Source organism: Crocuta crocuta, unplaced genomic scaffold (genome assembly GCF_008692635.1).
Source record: "Crocuta crocuta isolate KB4526 unplaced genomic scaffold, BGI_CrCroc_1.0 scaffold413, whole genome shotgun sequence".
In the NCBI taxonomy this organism is placed as follows: Eukaryota; Metazoa; Chordata; class Mammalia; order Carnivora; family Hyaenidae; genus Crocuta; species Crocuta crocuta.
Window position 1 is genome coordinate 414,133 of NW_027530361.1, and position 22,775 is coordinate 436,907.

The following is a 22,775-nucleotide window of genomic DNA, read 5'->3' on the forward strand; positions in this document are numbered from 1 at the left end:
GCACGCCCCCCTCCGCCGCGGCCCCGCGAGCACTAACACCGCTGCCGGTCTCCGGGCTTTCGGAAACGAGGGCGGTGACGCGGCCGGAGAGTGATGGCGCGGCCGGGCCAATCATGCACCGCTCAGGGCCCCGCGGGGGCGGGGCCGAGGCGGGCAGTNAGACCTCCCTGCCTCGCTCCCGGACCCGCCCCCCGGGCCACGCGAGGCCCGCTCAGAAGGGTCCCGGGAAGCGCAGGTCTCGCCAAGAATCGTCCGACGCTGGGTTGTTCAGAGCGTGTCTTTTCTCCAGTTCCCTCTTTTTACCCAAGGCGGGGAATCCCCGGGTGCCCGGTGGCGGTGAATCCAAAAGTCCCCCGTTGACGAGCTGTGATCCGAGAGCATTTGAGTTCTCTGGTCCAACATCCTTTAACGTCCTAAGAGACTCATCGTTTTGTGGTTGCTTAGGATGCTTCGTGCGCCTCCTTCCCCCACCCACTTAAAGGAAAAAAGTTGTGTACCTCCCCCACCCTCCCACTTTCAAAATTCATTTACCTCATAGAAGTTAGTCAAATTTTCCATTTAAAGAAGACAGTTTTATGCCATAGCTTCAAGTAATAAATTTGAACAGTGTGTTGAAATTAAGTCCTGGCTGTGACTATTTCCAGGGAAGTAAGGACGTGGTCCAATACAGATTGTTTTCAAGAAAGCATTATTTTCCAAAATGTGTTTGTAATTTCCCTGTTACTCTGCAAACGAAGGGTTATCAGAGAGGAAAAAGTTGACTACTGACTTCTCATTTCTGAAGGCTAGTTTGTAGCAGCCTTATCATATGCTTCCCCCTTTTCTGGAAACCTGATTTTATCTCTGTTTCTGCTTGCCTATAAACAATGGAAACAGCTGGCAGTTTACAGGAAGATGCCCACACTACAGTTGTTTCAGGTGTTAGACTGTATGAGAAAATATAAATCAAATAAAAAGCCTCATTGCAGTTTTCATCTAACTGTTCGTTTTAACCATCATTATTTGTGGCATATTTGATTTGAGTAAAATCGGTGATATGCCCAATGTTTCTGTTAATGGGAAATTGTTGTTTGACAAAACCGACCCTCTGGCTTAGTTATTCTGATAACTGCTATGAAATTCTATGCCCAGAAGAGTGCAGCATATCCAAGCAGGGCAACAAAGTTTAGAAGGACTGAAAAAGAAAAAAAAAATGATTTTTTAAAAAATTAAATGATGGAATAGTAATTTTTGTTTCAAACTACATTTGCTAGTTGTGGATAGACTGAAGAGTTGGAATCAGTGTGAAATAATATTGCTTATTTTTAACAGCTTTAAAGTTCAGTTGCCTCGTGGATGGACAGATAATAATTAGGGTTAATACCCTAAAAGCCAATCCTTTTTTGGGACAGATAATAATTAGGGTTAAAACCCCAAAAGCCAATCCTTTTTTGATCATCTTTCCTGGAATGACTTACTACTTTATTATGTTTAGGAATGGAATTATTTCTTATAGCCACAAAAATATGTAGAAACTTTAATTTAAAATTAGTATTACTAAGTATTCCAGAAAGGCAATAAAAACTACTTTTAAGTACATGTTAAAATGGTACTAGAAGGAGGTTGTAGACTTAATTCTACTTTTGGTGCTCTTTAATTTTGATACCAAACCAATTTGGACAGTTAACCCATTGAAATTGTGAAACTATTCAAAATTTAGCATATGGTCTTAAAGATTATTTTTTCCCAAAAATCTTTAAATTTGATTTATCTATAGTGTGTTTGAAGTGACTGCTCTGTTAATTTTAGATTAATTAATAAAGATTACTTTATTAATACCTGTATTTCTTATAAAACAGATTTATTATGAGTGAAGCCTGGCTTTGATGATTTGTTAAACAAGAAAATAGCATGAGTGGTTGATTATAGGATATGTTTTAAATGGGGCCAGTCTGTGTTAGGTAGGATGAGAAATATGTGGGAGTGCTCCTATTTGGGCTGCAGGAGGTTAAAAAGAAATCAGAGAGACAGTATTTAAAGTAATTTAAAGAGAAATCAACCTAGTAAAACCCTTTAAAATAACCACACAAAGTCCTGTGTACCCATGGTAAAGGAGGAACGCAGGATGGTCAATAAATTAGAAATTGCATTTTCTTGAAGCAAAATCTGACACTTTGCTCTGATTTCAATACCATCAGCACTTCTCATTCTACAGGTGGAAAAACAATGTTTTTACATGTTGACATAAAGCAAAAAGAAAAATACAGGTGATGGTTCTCATCCCCAAATAATAAAACCTTGACTGTGTTTCATAAATCCATACTCACCCACCATATCTACCTGAAGATATGTCATGATCTTTGTGAATATAATGATTGTGATAAAGTTGCTGTTTTTTTGCTATGAATAGTCTAATGTAAACTTAGCAACCTTGGTGATTCTGTATAGTTCTTCTGTTTAATTTCTTGCCATGTTTCTAACTTGACCAGCTGGTACTGAAGTATGAGTCCCTTGTTCTTTTTGCAAGTTTGCCTGCAAACCTAATTCTTACTTTTTCCTTTCTCAATGCTTATACCTCTGTATCTTTTTTTCATAGAATATAAATTTTTGTGTTTCAAGATAAAATCTTTAGAATCAAGTAATTTTTTTAAAACCTGGGTTAGGTTAAAGATATCCACCTAAGGTGCAAAGAAATCTCCAATTTAGTTGGCTATTTGGATTTGTCTGTTTTTAAAATAATATTTAACAAAGGGTACATTTAACTTTTATATTAACGTGCCTAAAATTAAATGTAGTAATAATTATAAACAGGGTTATGGGGGAAAAGTGATAACATTTTTATTAAAACTGTGGTGAATGAATATTTTTAAATTTCTAAGTTCCAGAAACTTGAAGTGCAAAAATATTTCTTAGTAGGAGGTTTCTAGAAGGTACGAGGTAGAAGTTTATGGAAGAATCCTTTTGAAAATTTTTCTTTGATTTAAACATACAAAGTAATATAACAAAAGAAATACACTTCGTATATATGTATAGCATTTAACTACTGAAATTGTCCAAAATATTAGATTTCTGATAAAATCTTCCTGTTGCTGATTTTCTAATTATCTTCAAATTTCAGGTCACAATAGGTTTTGGTCTTTATTTCTAAAAAACCAAAATGTAATATTTAAAAAAATAGTTCATTGTGAACATTAATCTTTAGTTTTCAATACGTCATTGGGCAACTCTGAATTTTACGTGAAGTTTATTAAGATAGGAATTAACCAAAGTTTTAAAGTAAAGTGTCAGTAATATTTGTGGCCATATGAGGGGCTACAGTTATATCCCCGGTTCTTTTTTCCCACTCCTCAATTTACTTTGGAGTATAATAGATTATTATAAGATAATAGACTATACATTATATATATATATAATAGATTATTTTTATAGGACTACAATCACCTTTGTATATGTGTGGGAGGGGGCAGTAAGAGGCTGAAACAATGAGACCCCTCTGTCCTTGCATGTTCCTGTTGAAACATCTGTTTTTGTTTTGAACTCATTTCATAAATATTAGTAGATCCCAATTTAAAAACATTGTGTTCCACCAAGTATTTGTGCATTAGCTCTTTGGAACTTTCAGAGCGCTTCTCTCCATAGAAACAAAGTTGCAAATGGTGCTTTGGGTTGCTAGTCTACTCTACAAAGATCTAAGACCCTAGGGAAGAATAAAATGTTGGAAAAATCCTCTGGCAATGCTAGTAATCAAAGCAGCATTAAATTAGAAAGTGTTTTATTTATCTTGAATGTTGGAGCCTGAGGACAAACATTTATTTGGGAGGAGATAGAATGATTATTTCAGAAAAGATTCTAAGCCTATTTTCAAGGTCAAAGAGGTTGATGGAAGTTCTTAAGTATAGTTTTCCTCTATTACATACATAAAGCTTTCTTATTTAGTTTCCAGTGCATCACTAGAACTACTTTTATGATGTTTTTGTTTTTGTTTTTGTTTTTTGTTTTGACCTGATTAACAAAAGGGCTGAAAGAGATGCATACAGGGAGAATTTTTTCTGAGTTAAGTCAGCAAAGTTTGAATGAGAGAATAATTTATTATAGAGGACATGCATGTCCTTGGTTGTGACCACGGGTAATAAGTTACCTATCTCCTACATCGCTCATTCTTCATCTGTAACATTGCTGTGGCTCTTGGATTAAATGATATAAGTAATGTGTCTGGCACAGTAGGTATTTGAGAAATTTAATTCAATTAATTTAATGTGCAAGGTAGTCAAAGAGCAGTGTCTAGAGGATTCTTAAAAGGAAGAAACCAGAAATGCGTGGCAGGCAAGAAATCTAGGAGTATGTGGTTCTTCACGTGGTTGTCACTTTTCAACTTCTGTCTTCTATTTAAATAATGTCCATTAGAGGAATTGGGGGAACAGTCTGAGGTTTGGTAGGCACAGGGTCCTATAATGTGTCTCCATTCTATGTAAATAGGACCAAAACGTTTGCCGACCGACCAACCAACCAACCCCATAGTTCTTTCAAGCCTTTAGAAAATGTGAACGATGGTAAAGTCTCTAAGTGAGGAGATTATTACTGCTTAGTGCTCGAAGAATCAGGAAACAAAAGATTCAGGGCAAAAAGGCTAGGCAGAGAATGCCAACAATGACCTTTAGAAGTCCTTGTATATAAAATGTGTGAATTTTATGACTTGGGGAGCGTATACTGTTTCCACTGAGCGAAATGAAAGGAAAAAATTTCTTTCTAGGGCTAGAGAAAAATACAAAAGGCTTCCTTAGTTTTGAATTCATTAGACACATTTTTAAAAGAAATCGCTTTTTCTTAAAAATTTTTTCCTCTTCATTCTCTGTCCCATAAAAGATCATACACTTTTCCAGAAAAGCCAAATAAACTTAGAAAAGTTATAATATATTATTCTGCCCAATTGAAATTTTTTTTCATGAAATGAAATGAAACAAAACCACATGTGCTTGTTTCTGTTTTGGAGAAATGATCTACAACTATGACACGACAGCACGTCGCTTCCCAATTTCATTGCAAAATAATTGTACTGTTTGCACTATTTGTTCAATCTTTCATATTGTCCTTCAGGGCAGAACTGTGTCTTAGCCCTGAGTTGCTGTAAATGGATAGGAATTCACTTACAGTTCTTTGTCCACTGAACTTATTTTTCACATTCAGTTGGAGCATTCTTCTGCAATAAATAGATTCATTAGGGGCTAAGGTAAAAGCAGATCTTTGTTGCAGATTGTATCTGAACAGATTGTATCTACTGAAAGCCAACAGGTAGTCTATTTGTTTAGCACAGTTAATACTGGTCTTGCCTGTGGGAATGAGAGGGACATATTGAAATTAACATAGGAAAAGTGAAGGGAAGAATTCCAAATCAGTGACCCATATATCTGTTAGACTTAATGCTCTGGAACTGGCAGATAAAGGTTTCTACAAATTACTAAACTTAAAATCTGTTGAGTTTGAGATACTTAATCTGGCTCTTAGATTATCAATAGTTTATGAACATCCACTGAGATTGTTAGGTTTTCCAGTTTCTCTCAAATATTAAATGGGTATAATGCATTCCACTATTATGATGCTATCGTTGTTTGAACAGTAATGAACAAGAAATTAAAATATCAAGTGCCTAAACTTGCCATCCATTCTTTTCTTTTTCCAGTTTCAACAAATATCACTTTATATGTAATCTTTCATTTAGAACCCTATCCAATGCCCTCCTCAACCCCACTTCAAATATTTCAAAGCAAACTATAGTTGACCATTTCATTCATATTTCTTAAAAACTTAACCATTATCTTCAAATCAAAGATCAATTCCTTAAAATAAAAAATCCAGTTGGTTCATTTTAAATCAAGATCTCAGTAAGATCTATATATTCCAAGTGGTTGCTCTTTTTCTTAATTTTTAAATGTTTATTTTTTTATTTAAAAATTTTTTAATGTTTATTTATTTTGAGAGAGAGAGGAGAGAGAGAGAAAATGACCAGGGGAGGGGCAGAGAGAGAGGGAGACACAGAATCTGAAGCAGGCTCCAGGCTTTAAGCTGTCAGCACAGAGCCTCAAGCAGGGCTGGAACTCATGAACCAGAAAGAAGATCGTGGCCTAAACCAAAGTGGGACGCTTAACTGATTGAACCACCCACTCACCCCTTTTTCTTAATTTGTTTAAGTCTTTAAACATACCTTATTCTGAAGGCCGAGTGTAAACTTATCTGATAGATTGAATGGGTAGTGTGTAAAGAAATCAAGGTTGACTGTTGTATTTTGCCTGAGAAATCAGAAAGAGTTTCCATCAGGTGAGATGGGAAGTCTGTAGGAATTGTGTGTGGGGGCAACTCTGCTAAGTTAAAAATAGTCTAGTATGATAACATATTTTTTTTAATGTTTTATTTATTTCTGAGAGAGAGAGAGAGAGTGAGCAGGGGAGGGTCAGAGAGAGAAGGAGATACCAAATCTGAAGCAGGCTCCAGGCTCTGAGCTGTCAGCACAGAGCCCAACTTGGGGCTCAAACCAGGAACTGCGAAATCATGACCTGAGCCGAAGTCGGACGCTTAACTGACCAAGCCACCCAGGAGCCCCTATGATAACATATTTAAAGTGTGGCACACGAGGTGGGGGAGGGTGGCTCAGTCGCTTAAGCATCTGTCATGATCTCCCAGTTTGTGAGTTTGAGCCCCATTTCCGGCTCTGTGCTGACAGTTCAGAGCCTGGAGCCTGCTTTGGATTCTGTGTTACCCTCTTTCTACACTCCTCCCCCACGCTCTCAAAAATAAATAAACAAAAAAGTTTTCATAAATAAAAAAATAAAGTGTGGCACATGGAATTAGGAAACTATAGAAGGGTTATCAGTTTCTAAAAATATCAAGAACTAGCATATGGGAATTAATAGCTGACGTATGGCAGAGAGTAAGAGTAAGAGGATTTTGGACAGAAAAATCACATTTATCATGAACACAAATTAACCTTACTAAGGCCTATTACCTTGTTCCACTTCTCAACTGCTTTTTCACAAAAAGTTCTGGTGTGCAGACAAGTGACTCAAGCACACTTACCTCACAAATAATCAAATTCATGTCTCTACAAAACTAGATACCTTCAGGATCTCCCCCAAAAGTTCTATATCCAGCGATGAATAGCCATGTGGTGTTGCCTGTCATGGGTACCATATTCTTCTTGCCTGAAATACCTGTAATATTCCTTCAAGAAACCACATTGAAACCACTTCTCCCATGAAGTTTTTCTTGAAAAAATTCCTGTTCTATTCCTTCTGTTACTTTCTTAGCACACTACAATTTACTTCTAATAGTTTACTTGCCAAATAGTTGGAAAGAGTATTGGGTTTAAGAAAAAGCCTCAAATTAATGCAGGTTTTATTTGTGTCTTTAAAATATCACAAATAAGTCTGACAAATCATCTGGACAACTTAGGTCATATTCGTCAGCATGTTGAACTGTTCCTTTTTCAGAAATAGAGACACCATCCAAAAACTCTCTGGTATCCTTGCTTGTAACTGTTGTGACTTGCTGTATCAAAGCAGCTGAGTTTGATACAAGTTGATGTCATTTCCTTCAAGAATTAACTCCTCTTTCTGGGCTTGAGAAACTGGATAAGCAACACCTGGCCCCATCCAAACTCTCCTGATGTATTAAATTTCGGATTTCAACAAGAGAACCATTCTCCTGAATAACAACATTGATGGGGAAGTGAGCATACACAGACTGCATCATATAGCGGGAGCCCAGGGTAACCCCTGATTACATTCCCTACATGACTACAGATAGTGCAAAAAGTAGCCGCTTCTTTTCTGTTTCCTCACCATTTGTCAACTTGGAGCCTCTTCTTTTTCTTTCTACGGAGACTGAGTTCTACATTGATGTAATTGACATCCCTTTGCAGAGTTCCTCTGGGACCCTTCACAATAATAGTGCATCTCTTCAGAGTGATGGCAACGTTTTCTGGAGTATCAACAGTCTGACTACTGAGAATGTTCTCCATTCTTGGAGTAGATGTGGCAGAGGGCCCATTTTATGTTCTTAATATTGAAAACCCCATATACCTCTATCAAGAAATTAATTTCGGGGCACTTGGGTGGCTTAGTTGGTTAAACGTCCACCTCTTGATTTCAGCTCAGGTCATGATCTCACAGTTGGTGGGTTCGAGTCCCACATTGGCCCTGTGCTGAGCATGGAGCCTGCTTGGATTCATTTTCTGTCTCTCTCTCTCTCACTCTCTCTCTCTCTTTCATCCCCACTCTTCCTGTGCCCCTCCCCCACTTATATTCTCTCTACCTCTCTTAAAAAAAACAAGTAGTCGTTATAAGGAGTTCAGTTTACTCAAGTAATCTTAGGGATACTTTCTTTTATTCCATAGAGGGTTCATAGGATAGAATAAATTACTAAAAGAGAAAAGTTAGGAAAGGTAAATTTGTGAAACTTTTCAATTAACTAATAGGCTCTATATAATGTTCCATTAAGTGCATTTTATTAAGTGTATGTAGCATCATCATTCCCTCTCCTTAAAAAAGTATTTTGAATTCACATACCAGGCTGGTGGGAAAGTAAATGGTGCAGCTGCTTTGGAAAACAGTCTGGCAGTTTTTTAAAAAGGGTAAATATGGAATTACCTAGTGAACCAGCAATTCTAGTACTAAAGTCTATACCCAATAGAAATGAAAGTATCTATGTACACAAAAATCTGTCCATGACTGTTCATAACAAACTATTCATAATACACAGCAGCATTATTTATCATAGCCAAAAATAGAAACAATATAAATGTCCATCAATTAATAAAATACAGTGTATCTATACAATGAAATATAATGTAGCAATAAAACGGATTGAAGTACTGACATACACTACAACAACATGGATGAAACTTGAAAACTTTATACCAATTTAAAGATTGCAGTTACAAAAGACCACATATGGTATGGTTGCATTTATAGAAATGTGTAGAAAACATAAATCTATAGGGACAGAAAGCAAATTGGTGATTGCCTTGAACTGGGGTCCTGGGGGAATGGAAAGTCACCACTAAAGGGTATTAGATTTCTTTGGGGGGTTAATAAAAATGATCTAAAATCAATTGCCATCACAGTTGCTTAACTCTGAATATGTTAAAAATATTGAATTGGGTACCTGGGTGGTTCAGTTGGTAAAGTGTCTAGTTCTTGATTTCGGTGGTGAGATCAGGCCCTAAGGAGAGCTTTATGCTGGCCACGGAGCCTGTTTAGGATTCTCTCTCCCTCTCCTTCTGTCCCTCCCCAGCTTATGCTCCCTGTCTCTCTCTTTCTCTCTCTCTCAAAAAAATATTGAATGTTATGCTCCAAACGGGTGATTTTTAGGATATGTGAATTATATTTGAATAAAGCTATTACAAAAAGAGTGTGTTCCTTTCAGAACAAGTTTATAAAAAAAATATTTCCCAAGAACCATGGAATACCTTAAGCAAAAAATAAAAATAAAAATAGCAAGATGAAGTGACATGGTACTGAATAGTATTATTAAATATTTAAGTTTGAAAAGTACTAAGTAGAGAATATAAAGTCAAGAAACATTTTTCAAGACCACTGAGGAAATACTACAATTTCTCAGCTTGAGAAATACATACTTTTATTGAGTAGTCAAACCAAGGGAATGTTTTTAAGTTATGAATCACTTGTATACACTCTTTCCTATGAAGTAAAACATAGACAAGTAATATTATTCATATTTTGACATATGGAAAATTACTATTAAGCTAAATGTACCTCACGGCACTGTAGTGACCAAAATGTTTCTGGGAGAAGTTAACTTGCTCCCGGTAGATAGCTTAAACTAGGCAAAATGATGCAGGGGCAGGGGATTTGGATTAAGAAACAGAAGACCTATTTTTAAAACTAGCTCTGGTTGGGGCACCTGGGTGGCTCAGTTGGTTGGGCAGCCGACTTCAGCTCAGGTCATGATCTCACAGTTCATGGGTTCGAGCCCCGCATCGGGCTCTGTGCTGACAGCTAGCTCAGACAGATCCTGAGGCTTGTTTCAGATTCTGTGTCTCCCTCTCTCTCTGACCCTCCCCTGCTCACACTGTCTCTCTCTCTCTCAGGAAAGAAAAAAAAAAAAAAACTAGCTCTGATTTCTGTGGGTTATTTAAACACAGCTTCAATTTCTTCTATAAAATCATGGGGACTCCTAATTGAAAGAGTTGTGAAGATCAAATTATATATCATATGCATATCACAGAATGCTCTACAACTGTAAGGTATTATAACAACTATTAATAATCAATAATATTAATATTATGTTGTATTCTTTAAATATTAGTTATGATTAATTCAAAATTATATTACATTAATTAAATTCAATAAAAGAGATGCATTCGTTACATAAGGTTAATTATTAATATAATATTATTTATTAACATTAGTGTATTATTATTAAGCACTTGGAGAACCTGGTATCGGAATTCCAATACAATAATCACTGGGAAGACAAAAGAAATGTAATTTGTACCTTTCTATTCTATCTATCCACCTACCTATCATCTCCAATATCCTAACCTGAAAAGGTTGAAATATTTTGAAGAACTGGCTATTCTATTTTGTAAAGAAAATTATAGATATTTAATAGGACATATTATCACATTAATAGCAGAATTCATATATGACTCTTCAGTTCAGTTAGTCCTACCAAAATAAAAACCATTATCCTCAATGCCTTCAAGAAATAATAAAAAACCAAGACATCCTAAGAAATTTTCTATTTTTCTGCTTTCTTACAGTATTCATACTCCCATTAAACATATTTTTCTCTCCTAAATTGATTGTTGCCTTTTGTATTTTTATAATTTTATATTCTTGGTACAAATATAATACATACTACAGAAAATATAGAAGATATGGACCAACAAAAAGAAGAAAACTGAAAATTCTTACAGTAACAGTGGGTTTATACCTATATCATACAGTAGCATTGTTGTGCTCTCTTTCCTATGTTCAAATAAACTTTTTCTGGTTTTCCTCCCTTCTCTGTCTTGCCTTTAAAAACTTTATTTATAGTGAGTGATATCTCTTTCCTACTTGACCTTGAAGGCAGATGTGCAATGCTTTTGTTAAACCTCTAAGTTTTCTAATTTAAAAACATGGAAACAAAAGAAAAACGGAAGAGTTTTTATCATTGATCTTTCTCTTTCTAATCACTATAGTTTTCTGACCACCTATTTCTCTACTTTCTCTTGATACCAAATCATTAAAATGTTTTTATTTTATTTTGGTACAGGAACATGTTTTTGTAAAAATTTGAAAATAAAACATGAAGAAAAAACTATTAAGAAAAATAAGAAATCTTATTCTTCCTTCCTCATAGGCAATCATATTTAATATATTTTATCTTTGTCATTAAAAAATGCACATAAAGGCAAACATTTTTAAGCACGTAAATGTAGGGGTGCCTGGGTGGCTTGGTCGGTTAAGCGGCTCAGGTCATGATCTCACCGTTCTTAGTTCCAGCCCTGTGTCAGGCTCTGTGCTGACAGCTAGGAGCCTGGAGCCTGTTTCAGATTCCGTGTCTCCCTCTCTCTCTGCCCCTCCCACACTTGCGTTCTGTCTCTCTCTCTCAAAAATAAATAAACATTAAAAAAATGTAAACACATAAATGTAAAACAGGTGCAATTTCTTTTTCAAGCTATAGAAATCTGGCATCTAGAGAGAAATATCTGAACTAATCAGAGAGGACTTTTCTTAGCTGAGGTCTGTTCTGTCATGCTGCCTTCTGGTTTTTGTTTTTGTTTTTTTTTTTAGTAGATTCAAATTATCCAAACCCGTTTGGTTGACTAAAAAGATGTAGCTGCTTTTCAGTTGTGGTTATGATTTGCTTTCCTCTTTGGAAGTTCTTAGTTCAGTTCAAAACAGGTTGTTGTTATTTGCTGTTTTTTGTTTGTTTTGTTTTTGTTTTTTGTTTTGTTTTGTTTTTTTGCCTTCCCCTCATAGGCTAGATCCAGTTAAAAGAAAGTGGCTCAGTGGTTCTTTCTACCTCTCAAAATAGGCTTTGTTGTTCATTTCTCCCTTCAGTGTTACTAAACTTTCTAAAAAATAAAGATGTAATTCTGGGCACTGCTCTACAACAGCTTTTCAAGCCATTTTGGTGACCACTCTTTAAGTAAAAACAGAGTCCTTAGTCATTTTATAAGTGCCTCACTGTTTAAATGTTACCTGTAGCAAAATAAGGGACTTGGAAATTTGAAATGCAAATGTAAAATTGCAACAATTTTCAGATCTAGTTCAGGAGAAACGGAAAAGAGAAACAATGTGTTGAAATTGGGACACAAAGTAAATGGAACTCATGACATGATGATGATGATGATGATGATGATGATGATGATGATTTAGGTTTATTTATTTATTTTGAAGGGGAGAGGGGCAGAGAGAGGGAGGCAGAGAAGAATCCCAAGCAGGCTCCACATTGTCATCTCAGATCCCCACTCAGAGCTCGAACTCAAACCGTGAGATCATGACCAGAGCCCAAACCAAGAGTCAGAGGCTTAACTGACTGAGCCACCCAGGCACCCCAAGAACTCATATTATTTTTATTTATTCTTATTTCCTTCATTTAGTACATGAAGAAGCAATGGTGCAAAACTGTTTTTGAAATAAGTGTGTGTGTGTGTGTGTGTGTGCGCGCGCGCATCTCAAAGATGTTTAGGCCAAAACTTCATTTCTAGCTCCTATACATATTAGAACATTCTTCTTTAAGAAGAGAACTTTTTCATCTGCCCTCTGCCTCACAACCTGCTTAGATTCTGTGGTTCATAATTTCAATAAATATTCTACCAATATCCTAAACCTTTTGTCTTTCTTTTTGCAACATTTCTCTGGCAAAAACCTCAATCCCTGGGGAACACAAACACCTGCTTTTTCAGTGCCTGTGCCTCAGCTGCCAGGCCTTGGTGGGGGACGTCCAGTCTGGCAGACTGACCGCATCAGGATCCACATCCAACTTCCAGTGGGTCTCGCAACTGCCCTTTGAGCCTCCCTCATCTGTTTGGTCAATTTACTTTCCCACCCTACACAACACTTTCAGACCTTCTCATCTTTTTCTAGTTCCACCAGCCCAGCAATTCCCAATCCTTGTGCCCCCTACCCCAGTCCTGAGGGGACATTTGGCAATGTCTGAAGACACTTTTGATTGTCACAGCTGGAAGGGCAGGGGTGAGGTAGTGCTGCTCAACATCATATAAGGCACAGGAAAGGCCCACATAATACAGAATTGTCTGGTCCCAAATGTCAATAATATTGAGGCTGAAAAACTCAACTCTAGTACCTTCGCATTCAGCAGATGCTAGTCTTGGTTTACAGAGAAAATAGCAGCCAACTGTTAAGATCTCCCTCATCTTGTCTATTTCAAACACAAAATAGACACTTCTGCCCAGGGTCTCTCATCTCATTACAACAGAGGGACTCTCTCCTCCTGCCAGAGACTAACCTACCACCTGTGCTTTGGACTTTAAAGCCTCTAACTTTCTCTATAACATTATACTGTTTATTATTTGTTTTCTCTTCTGTATATTTGACCTAGCCTTCTATATTCATCCTTTTGATTTTAAACTTGATAAAGTTTCTTCAACTAAAGAGACCAAACAACAACAAAAACAAAACAAAAAACCCTCACAAAAACAAAAGAAAAAAGCTAAGAAACAAAACAAAACAAAAAATCCAAAACCAAAAACCAAACCAAACCAAACCAGCCAACCAACAAACAAAACCCCAAACCCTCCCCAGCCACTAGGTACTACCCTGTCCCTCTCTGTCTTTGCAGCCACATTTCCTCAACTAGTTGTTAATGACACCAGCTGTCTACAATTCCTCACCTCCCACTCATTGCTCAACCTACTCCAGTCTGGCTTCTAGCCTTGTCACTCCATGAAAACAAGTTCTAAATGAAGGTCACCAATGACCTCCATATCATAAATTCCTGAGATAATTTTAAATTTTCATTTGACTTCACTTCTCAGTAGCATTCAACAATGTTTATCACTCCCTGCTTTTGGAAACATTCTTCCCTTGATTTCTGTAACACAACAATCTCTTGGTTTTCAACACCTCTGATAATTCTTTTGTTGTGTTTCTTGCTTATTCATCCTCTTCTTGACCTTTAAATGTAGGCATTTCCTTAAGGCTCAGTTCTGGAATTTCACATCGTAATCTTCAGTCTCTTCCTAACTAATGTCATTCAGGATCATTGCTTCATTTAACATACATATGCAGGATATTTTCAAATTAATACTTCTGGTTCAGGACTCTCAGAGTTTTAGATCGGTTGTATCCAGTTACCTACTTCGTTTGTCATATGTCTGAAAACATGTCAATCTCAACATATCCCTGGTTGACATCTGCCTCATTTCTTAGACTCTCCTCCTCCCAACATTGCCTTTCCAATTTAGGGGAGACTCCTCAGTTCCAAGAAGGCGAAATTCTCAACCTTCTACTATTGAATCTAGAGGAGCCTGTTCCTCATTCTCTCTGATGTCAAGGCAGCCGGTTCATAGCACATGATCATGTCTTTTCTGATTCCTTCTTTGCCTCTCAAGTAACTGATTGAACAGCAAAAATGTCTTCAGCATTTATTCCAAGCTTAGATGGCAATAATGTTATTCTGCTACAGTGGTTTTGGTGTTCTGGCCAGATTATTCCTCCTAGAAGATGTTTAGGATGCTCTGTGGTTCTGGGACCTCCAGAATGACCTCAGTGCCTGCTGATTTCCCAACCCTGTTTTTGAGGACAAGGGTACTTATTGGGGGGGTGGGGGTCCTTCCCTATGCCCTCATCCAAATTCTTTTGGTACCACTTGTTCACAATCTTATTTTCATGTGAGAACTAGATAAATGGAGATTAAACTGTGACAAACCCCAAAAAATCTATGCCAGGGGTGATGAAAATCTGATTTGGGCTCAGGTTTTGCCAGAGATGAAAGGGTCTTTCAGTCAGAACTGGAATAGTCACTTCCAGAACAGTCACTAGATGTTCCCAGGTTTTAGTTCACACTGTGAGCCAAACATTTAGGTATTTGAATTTAATTATCTCTCTAACTTTTCTTTTAGAGTAGTCTCCACACCCTGCCTGGAGCCCAACATGGGGATGAACTCATGACCCTGAGATCAAAACGTGAGCTGAGATCAAGAGTAGGATGCTTAACCAACTGAGTCACCTATGTGCCCCTGATGATCTCTTTTTTAAAGATTTCTAATGCTATTAAAACACTAACTTCCTCCCACAGTCACTCACTGAGCTGGTCGAATCATTCACTGGTGGTGGTTACAATGTCCCCCCAGGTTGTTATACCAATTGAGTACTTGAGTACAGAGGACCAAAGATGATAATTTAATTACCTTTTGGTTACTGCATACTATGAACTTCTAGATTATCTTCCTATAACATCAAGGAGGCTTTCACAATTTTCTGCAACTCCCTACTTCTGGTTCTAAATTCTTTGATTTTAGAAGATGCTTTTGAATGCAAATAACAGAAAGCATTACTGGTTTCCTTCAGCCAACAATAAAAGGAAGGGCAGGATTTATTAGATACATAGCATTTATGGAAACAATTCCCTTCTATGAGGGGACTATTATTCCTTTATAGAGGGGGTTATGCTGCTAGAGGGAACTAGAAGTATTTGCAGACTTGTATTCATAGTTAGAATACCAAGAAATCCAGGACACCAATTATAAAAGTAAAATATGGGAGTGTCTGGGTGGCTCAGTTAGTTAATCATCTGACTCTTGGTTTCAGCTCAGGCTGTAATCTCATGGTTCATTAGTTTGAGGCCTGCATAGGGCTCTGTGCTGACATTGTAGAGCCTACTTGGAATTCTCTCTCCCTTTCTCTCTGCCCCTTCCCCTCACTCATGCTCTCTCTCTCTCAAAAATAAATAAACATTAAAAAATCTTAAAAAGTGAAATACAGAAAGAGAAGGCTTAGACATCAAAAGATTGTAGGACTTTACCAATTCATATCAGCAGTGATTTGGAGAATATATAATTTTAGCATATATGACCAAAGCAATTTTAGATTAGGCTGAACATACTTATTGATATGAGTTCACTTATTGGAGATTCCTAATTCCTGACACCATGTGGTGGAAAGAAGCTGGGCTGGGTCACACTAAGCTAGACTGACAAATGAACTTGAGATGTCAGAAATGTCTTAGAATAATGTAGAGGAAATAACTCAAATAATAGGGAAATTGGAATATTGGAATACTGTATTTGATTTATCATAGGTGTCTTGGTCCTGTTCACCCATCCAATGAATGAATACATTTTTCAAGCAGTCTTAGAAGCCTTTCCATTTACTAGAGTTCTGAGACATCCATTGTGATTGAAGCTCTGGCATATTACAAAAGAGGGGTAGTGATTGTTCTTTAGAAGCTGTGAGAGAAGCTGAAATAGAAATGGGGTTCCTGATATCAGTAGGAACAGAGGGTCTGTAAGGTGGTAGAAGTCAGACAGGACACTCACTATTGGAGATATGATGAGCCTGTTACTATAATGGCAGCAGCGTATGAAATAGGGGTGACTATAGGGATCTTTGCCAGTGACTAACTGATCTTGAAATCTTTGGGTTCAAATAGAAGAATAGTCCCATAAGATCACATTTTTTCTTTCTGCAGCCAAAAACTACTGGCCTGGTGAAGAGTTCTTCCTCTATACTCTATACTAGAGTATAATATATATAGCTTATCAGTGGTGGTTAATTCTAAAATTTATCCTTCAGGGTAAAGAATATATATCACAAGGAAACTAAAAGAGGGAGGGACATTTCCTGGAGTTCAAAGGCTTGTAACTGGATAGAGTAATGAAAGACTTGGTATTATCTTCATTTGGAAAAGAAATGAGTTTTTGTGATATAAGTAACATATACATTATGTTAGGAGGAATAGTCATTTGGGAAGTATAATTTTGGGAAGAAGGATATGAGTGAATATTGGGCTTCCAAAGCTGTGGACCATTGTGTACATTTTAAAATTTTATTTCTGACTCTCTAGGATTTTACCACATTGTTATTTGGGACAGTCCCTGATGAATATAGTCTTGGAAAGGGTAAGTGCCCCACCTCCCACTAACGACATTGAAGATATCAGCTCCTCTCTTAGCTGCTCTTGGAAGACAAAGCTTAGGCATATGACCTAGTGAATTAGATACTGCTACCTTGGATTATAAATTTGAAAATGGAGCACATAAATGAAGATAACATGAGGATTCATGTTTGCGTATAGTGTCCTGATTCTTATAGTGTCTGGAGTATCCTGTCCAGACGATTCCTGTCAAAAGACATTTCTTATTACTGCTGATTCTTGGACTTCTGGACTTGCTTGGATTCCTGCCTGGTTTCCAGGTCCTGTGCTCCAGCGTCCTTAGATTTGGTGAGTTCATGATGCATTTCTTCTCCATTTCCTTGCACTTAGACAGCCAGAATTCACTCATATAACTTGCATGTTAGTTGTATCTTAATAGACACAGTACTTAAATGCTCAGTGAACAACGACATTATTTATCCAGTTAAACAAGCCTTAAATCCAGGGTACGTCCTTGGCAATCCCTCTCTCTCTATCCCACATCTAATCTACCACTAAATTGTATTGATTTTTTCCCCCCTAAATATCCCTTGAGTCCATCCACTTCTCTCCAACTTTATCACCATCAACATCAACACCCTAGCCTAAGCCACCATTATATCTCACCAGGACTATAACAACATTTTTGGTCTACCTGACTTTCCCCCTCTTCCAACCCATTCTTTTTTAAATGTAAAAGCTGATCATGTTATATAATACCCCACTACCTAGCTAAATCCTTTCTTTTAGTCCCCTGGGAATATGCCTTGCTGCTTCTTACCATTAGGTCTCTGCACATGCTGTTCCCTTTCTCTGGAACTCTCTTCTTCTCTTATTGCCTTCCCATAGTTAACTCCTACTCATCCTTCACATCTTGTCACATTTCCTTTCTTTGTGATTGCTATCTTAGTCTGCTCAGGCTGCTAAGACAAAATTCCACAGACTGGGTAGCTTAAACATAGACAGATACTGATCTCTCACAATTCTGGAAACTAGGAAGTCCAGGATCAAGGTGTTGACTGATTCAGTTCCTGGTGTGGGCCCCCTTCCTAGTTTTCAGACAGCTGAATTTTCATCATGTCCTTATGTGGTTTTTTTCTTGGTGCATATACATGGGGATCGCTTGTTTTGACCACAAGTCCTATCAGACTAGGGCCCCATTATTAAGACCTCATTTAATCTTAAGTACCTCTAAAAAACCCTATCTCCAAATACAGTCACATTGACTGACTTCAAAAAATTAATTTGGGGGACACATTTCAGTCCACAGTATTCTCTCGCTGCACCCCAAAATTCATGTCCTTATTGCTTGCAACACGTATTTATTCCATCCCAACAGCCCCCAAAATCTTAACTCATTCCAGCATCATTTCCAAAGTCTCAAGTCTGAAGTCTCACGTAAATATCATCTAAATCATATATGGGTGAGACACGAGGTATGACTCATCTGAGGCAGAATTCCTTTCCCACTGTGAACCTGTGAAACCAGAGAAGTTATGTCCGTCCAAAGTATCATCAGGACAAGCATAAGATAGATATTCTCATTCCAAAAGGAGAAAAATAAGGGAGGGATGATCAATCCCAAGTAATTCCAAACCCTCATAGAGCAAATTCCATTAGATCTTAAAGCTCAAGGGGGAATCCTTTCTGGTTTGATTCCCTGCCTTCTGAACCCTAATCAGGGGTCACATCCCCATGTCAGGCAGAGGCGATCTGACTCATTGAAACTGAGTGACCCTGATGATCTCTGAATCACCTTTAGGACATTTTTCCTTTTTCTTCAGGGATAAAGCATTTGCAGTCAAATAGCTCTATGGTTCCATCCTATAGCTCTATGACAGCCTTCCTTCATCTGTTCCACTTTCTCTGGCCCCTGTGGTCCAAACTGGCAGTATCTCTGCTGGTACAATCCCATCTCCATTCCTGGTTTCTGCTGAGATGACTGATGAAATCCACAAGCCATATCTATGATCTCTTTATCGAGTGGTTGCTCAGCTATACCCTTAACATTCTCTTCAGGACAAACATTTTTCTTTTCTTTTCTTTTCTTTTCTTTTCTTTTCTTTTCTTTTCTTTTCTTTTCTTTTCTTTTCTTTTCTTTTTTCTCTCTTTCTCTCTTTCTTTTTTTTCAATATAAGTAGGCTTACAGTATTCCAAATCTCCAAGTTCTGGTTCTGTTATACCTAACAACTCCTTCTTCAATTCATCTCTCTCCTCTTGAATTTTACGAAAGAAATAAGGAGGACCCAAGCTGTGCCTTCAATACTTTGCTCAGAAATGTCCTCCACTGATGTCCAGTTTTACTGCTCACAAAACACTAGTACAAAATTCAGCTAAATTCTTTGCCACTTTATAAGGATCACCTTTCAGTTTCCAGTAACCTATTCCTCATTTCCCTCTCAGACCTCAGCAGTCTGGGTGAAGGAGGTTTGATAATTTGCATTTCTAACTTTGAGCATCACTACTGTAAGCTATGAAAGGGCATCTCAAACTTTGAGGTGCATGCAAATCCCAGGTCATCTTGATAAATGTAGGATAGGATTCTACAGGTCTGGGCGAGGCTGGGGATTTTGCAGTTCTAACAAACTACCAGGTAAAGAAGCAAACTGCACCCAGGTGGGCTGAATTTGCATCATCTGGAAGCTTGTTAAGAAAATCTCCATTTGATCCCCAGCCCTCCAAATCCGAATCTGCATTTCACAATGCATGTTAATGAAATTTGTATCAATATTTTAGAAGCACTGTTCTAGGTGCTTGTATCACCAGGAAATTTAGGGAAACTGTCTCAAATATATGCTAGGCTGGAGTCACAGAAAATGATTTTCCTACTTCCATTTTATAGTTGAGAAACTAGAAGTTAGTGTAGATAAATCACTCAGTTAAGGTTATACAGCTAGTGTAAGTACTAGTTCTTTGCCCCAAGTACAGTGCTTTTTTCCATTAAGTCACATTTCCAGATCTTTCTAACTATTAGAAATGTGGATTTGGAAACTGTATTACCTAAGAGGGGATGGTCTTTCCAATCAAATTCTTCAAATTGTCCAAAAAACAAAAACAAAAACAAAAACAACCAGCTTTCAGCCTATGATCAACATGCTCTTCTAAGATGTTCTTTTCTATATGTTTTTTTGACATTTGGAACATGGCTGAAAATCAGGAAATAAAGAGATATCTGCATAACCAAGGTGGGAACAAGATCAAAACGCCAACCTTTATACAACATACTCATAGATCAATAGTCTCTTACCTAGAAAAGCTCCGAGAGCCCTCCCTGAGAGTTGGAACACTCTGGAACAAGTCCTAGTAATATGAAACTTTCTTTTGTTTATTCATCTCTCTCCAAATCTAAAGCATAAAAAGCAGCATTTGAAAGAGGAAGAGTTTCTGTCACAGGCAAATAAAATGACAAGAGGTGAAAAAATTCCTGGGCCTTTCACAATAGAAAGGGGACAATAGCCATAAAAGAAGAAAGAGGAAGGGGGGGGGAGGAGGAGGAAGAGTAGAAGATGGGGAGGGGAAGGAACCCATAGGGGAGAGGGAAGAGGAGGAGGAGAAGGAGAAGGAGAAGGAGAAAAAACTCAGGAAGCTCAGCAACACACAGTCCTATGTACCACAGCAGCTCACACAGTTATCATGGCTTTAAGCTAGAGTGGAATTTCATTTTAAAATAATGATGATTGAGCCTCATTTCAGAAAAATTAAAGTTATATTTAGAGTACTTTGTTGAAGAAAACTATAAGATATGCAATGTGTTTCAAAAATATTTCTAGAAAGAGATTTGGGTGAGCAAATCTTCAACATTTCAGAGAAACACATCCTCTAAGGGGTCCTGATAGATTTCATTACATTTTCTTTCTTTTGTCTCTCTTTCTACTGTATATAGTGTTTTAGAGTATAGAAAAGACATATCCACTTTCATTTCACTTACCTGGATTCAACTATATGTATCCAGGCCAAAGAAAGAGAAAAAAGAGTAAGGAAAAAAAGAACAAGAAGAAAAAAATCTTGGGGGGGGGGTTCTACCAGGCGTCCACTTCGTGAGCACCTATTTTGGCAGGAGCAGGGGAGGGAAGACAGGCTTATATTGTTACTTCGAACTCAGTTTCGCCCAGAGCTCTTATTATGCCAACATCTTGCTTGGTGACTGTACTGTCTAAAGGCATATATCTTTTATGGTCCATTACCAACAAAATATTTGATCTGTTGAACAACTGAGAAAACATCAAGCTCTTCAAATGCTGGAGTAAAACCTGATTATCTCTCTTATTGAGAGATACTGTATTGGTGTCCAGTGTGTAGTGTCAAATAAAAAGCAAATCTGGATTAGTAAGGACTTTATTTGAAAGGATTATTGTGAAATGGGGAAGGCAAGCATCTCAAGAGGGAGGCAAAAAGCATTGGTTTTATTTTATAGAGAGGCATAAGCAAGGCTGGAAAGAATTAGGTGGGGGAGAAGTGCATAAGTGGCATGTTCTGATGGTGGCTCAGAGACTGTTTTACCTTGACACCAGCCTGTTTGAGGAGGGTTGTGTGCTGTCTCAGGATGAGAGTGTGTTCAGGAACCTTGGGGAAGAGGAGGAAATGGAAGGGTAAAGAAGGACTCTTCCCCACGTGAGTTAAATAGGAAAAACAGATGGCCCCCAGTTACCTAAAGTGAGTCCAGGCAATGTCCCTTCAAATTCTCACTCTTTGCTTCATCAATGATCAGCAGAACTGCTCATCCCCATTGATCAATGTGAACAAAATGCTTCTTAACCAAACTTTGTCTATATCCTAGCACCTGGTCTATAATAAATGATCAGTATGTTCTTGTTGGGTGAATGAAAGATGTTTCTATTATTCCCTCACTGTAGAATAATACTGCTATCGTGCTGGTATAATACTGCTATAATATAATATATAATATAATAAATGTAATAAATATAATATAATAATTATTATTGTACTTAAAAGAGCTACTTTATCCTATTGTCCTTCTTTGTATATTATATATTGTTTTGACTAGCCATTCCTTGTAATTTAGGTTTGTAAAAACTGGAACAAGTGTCTTGAGAATCATTTTACAATATTCTGCATAAGATAAATCTATGCACATGGAATACCATTGCTTATTAATCAACAATACCTAATATTTATTAATGTTTATTGTATGTTAAATTCATTAGATACATTATTTTTTAATCTTCGAGATAATCTCATGAGTAAACTGCAATTGTTTAGGAATAGTTTTAGACAATTTCCATATTAATAAAGGCAGGGTAGTCAAAATATGTAACTCCTATTGTAGTCACGAATATTCCTGGAAGATTGGAAAAAACCAGATTCCAATGCAACACTGCTAACTTTATTTCTTGCAGTTATTTTGCATAACACTTCTGAAATACATAAATTATGCAAACATGGTGTTGTAAAAGGAATTTGGGAGATAATTCTTGCTTATGGAGCCCTACCCCAAATTTACTACCATTGAGGTGTATAATGGTTTTTCCTCTGGTTAGAAGTATGGATATCTTTGTTGGTAAAAAAACAAAAAAAACAAAAAAAACAAAAAAACAAAAACATAAAATAGGAAGATATTTGCATTAGATAGAATTTACACAGCATAAAGTCATTTCTATAAGTCATAGTAAATGATGACAGAGAATGGTGTAAGCCAAAAATATTAAACATAAATTAGGGACTAATAATATAAC

General features: G+C 37.2%; 1 pseudogene; it reads right to left on the reverse strand.

Annotated features, from left to right (window-relative positions):
• Positions 1-7,377: 7,377 nt before the first annotated feature.
• LOC144233253 (large ribosomal subunit protein uL6 pseudogene) lies at positions 7,378-7,990 on the reverse strand (annotated as a pseudogene).
• Positions 7,991-22,775: the final 14,785 nt, after the last annotated feature.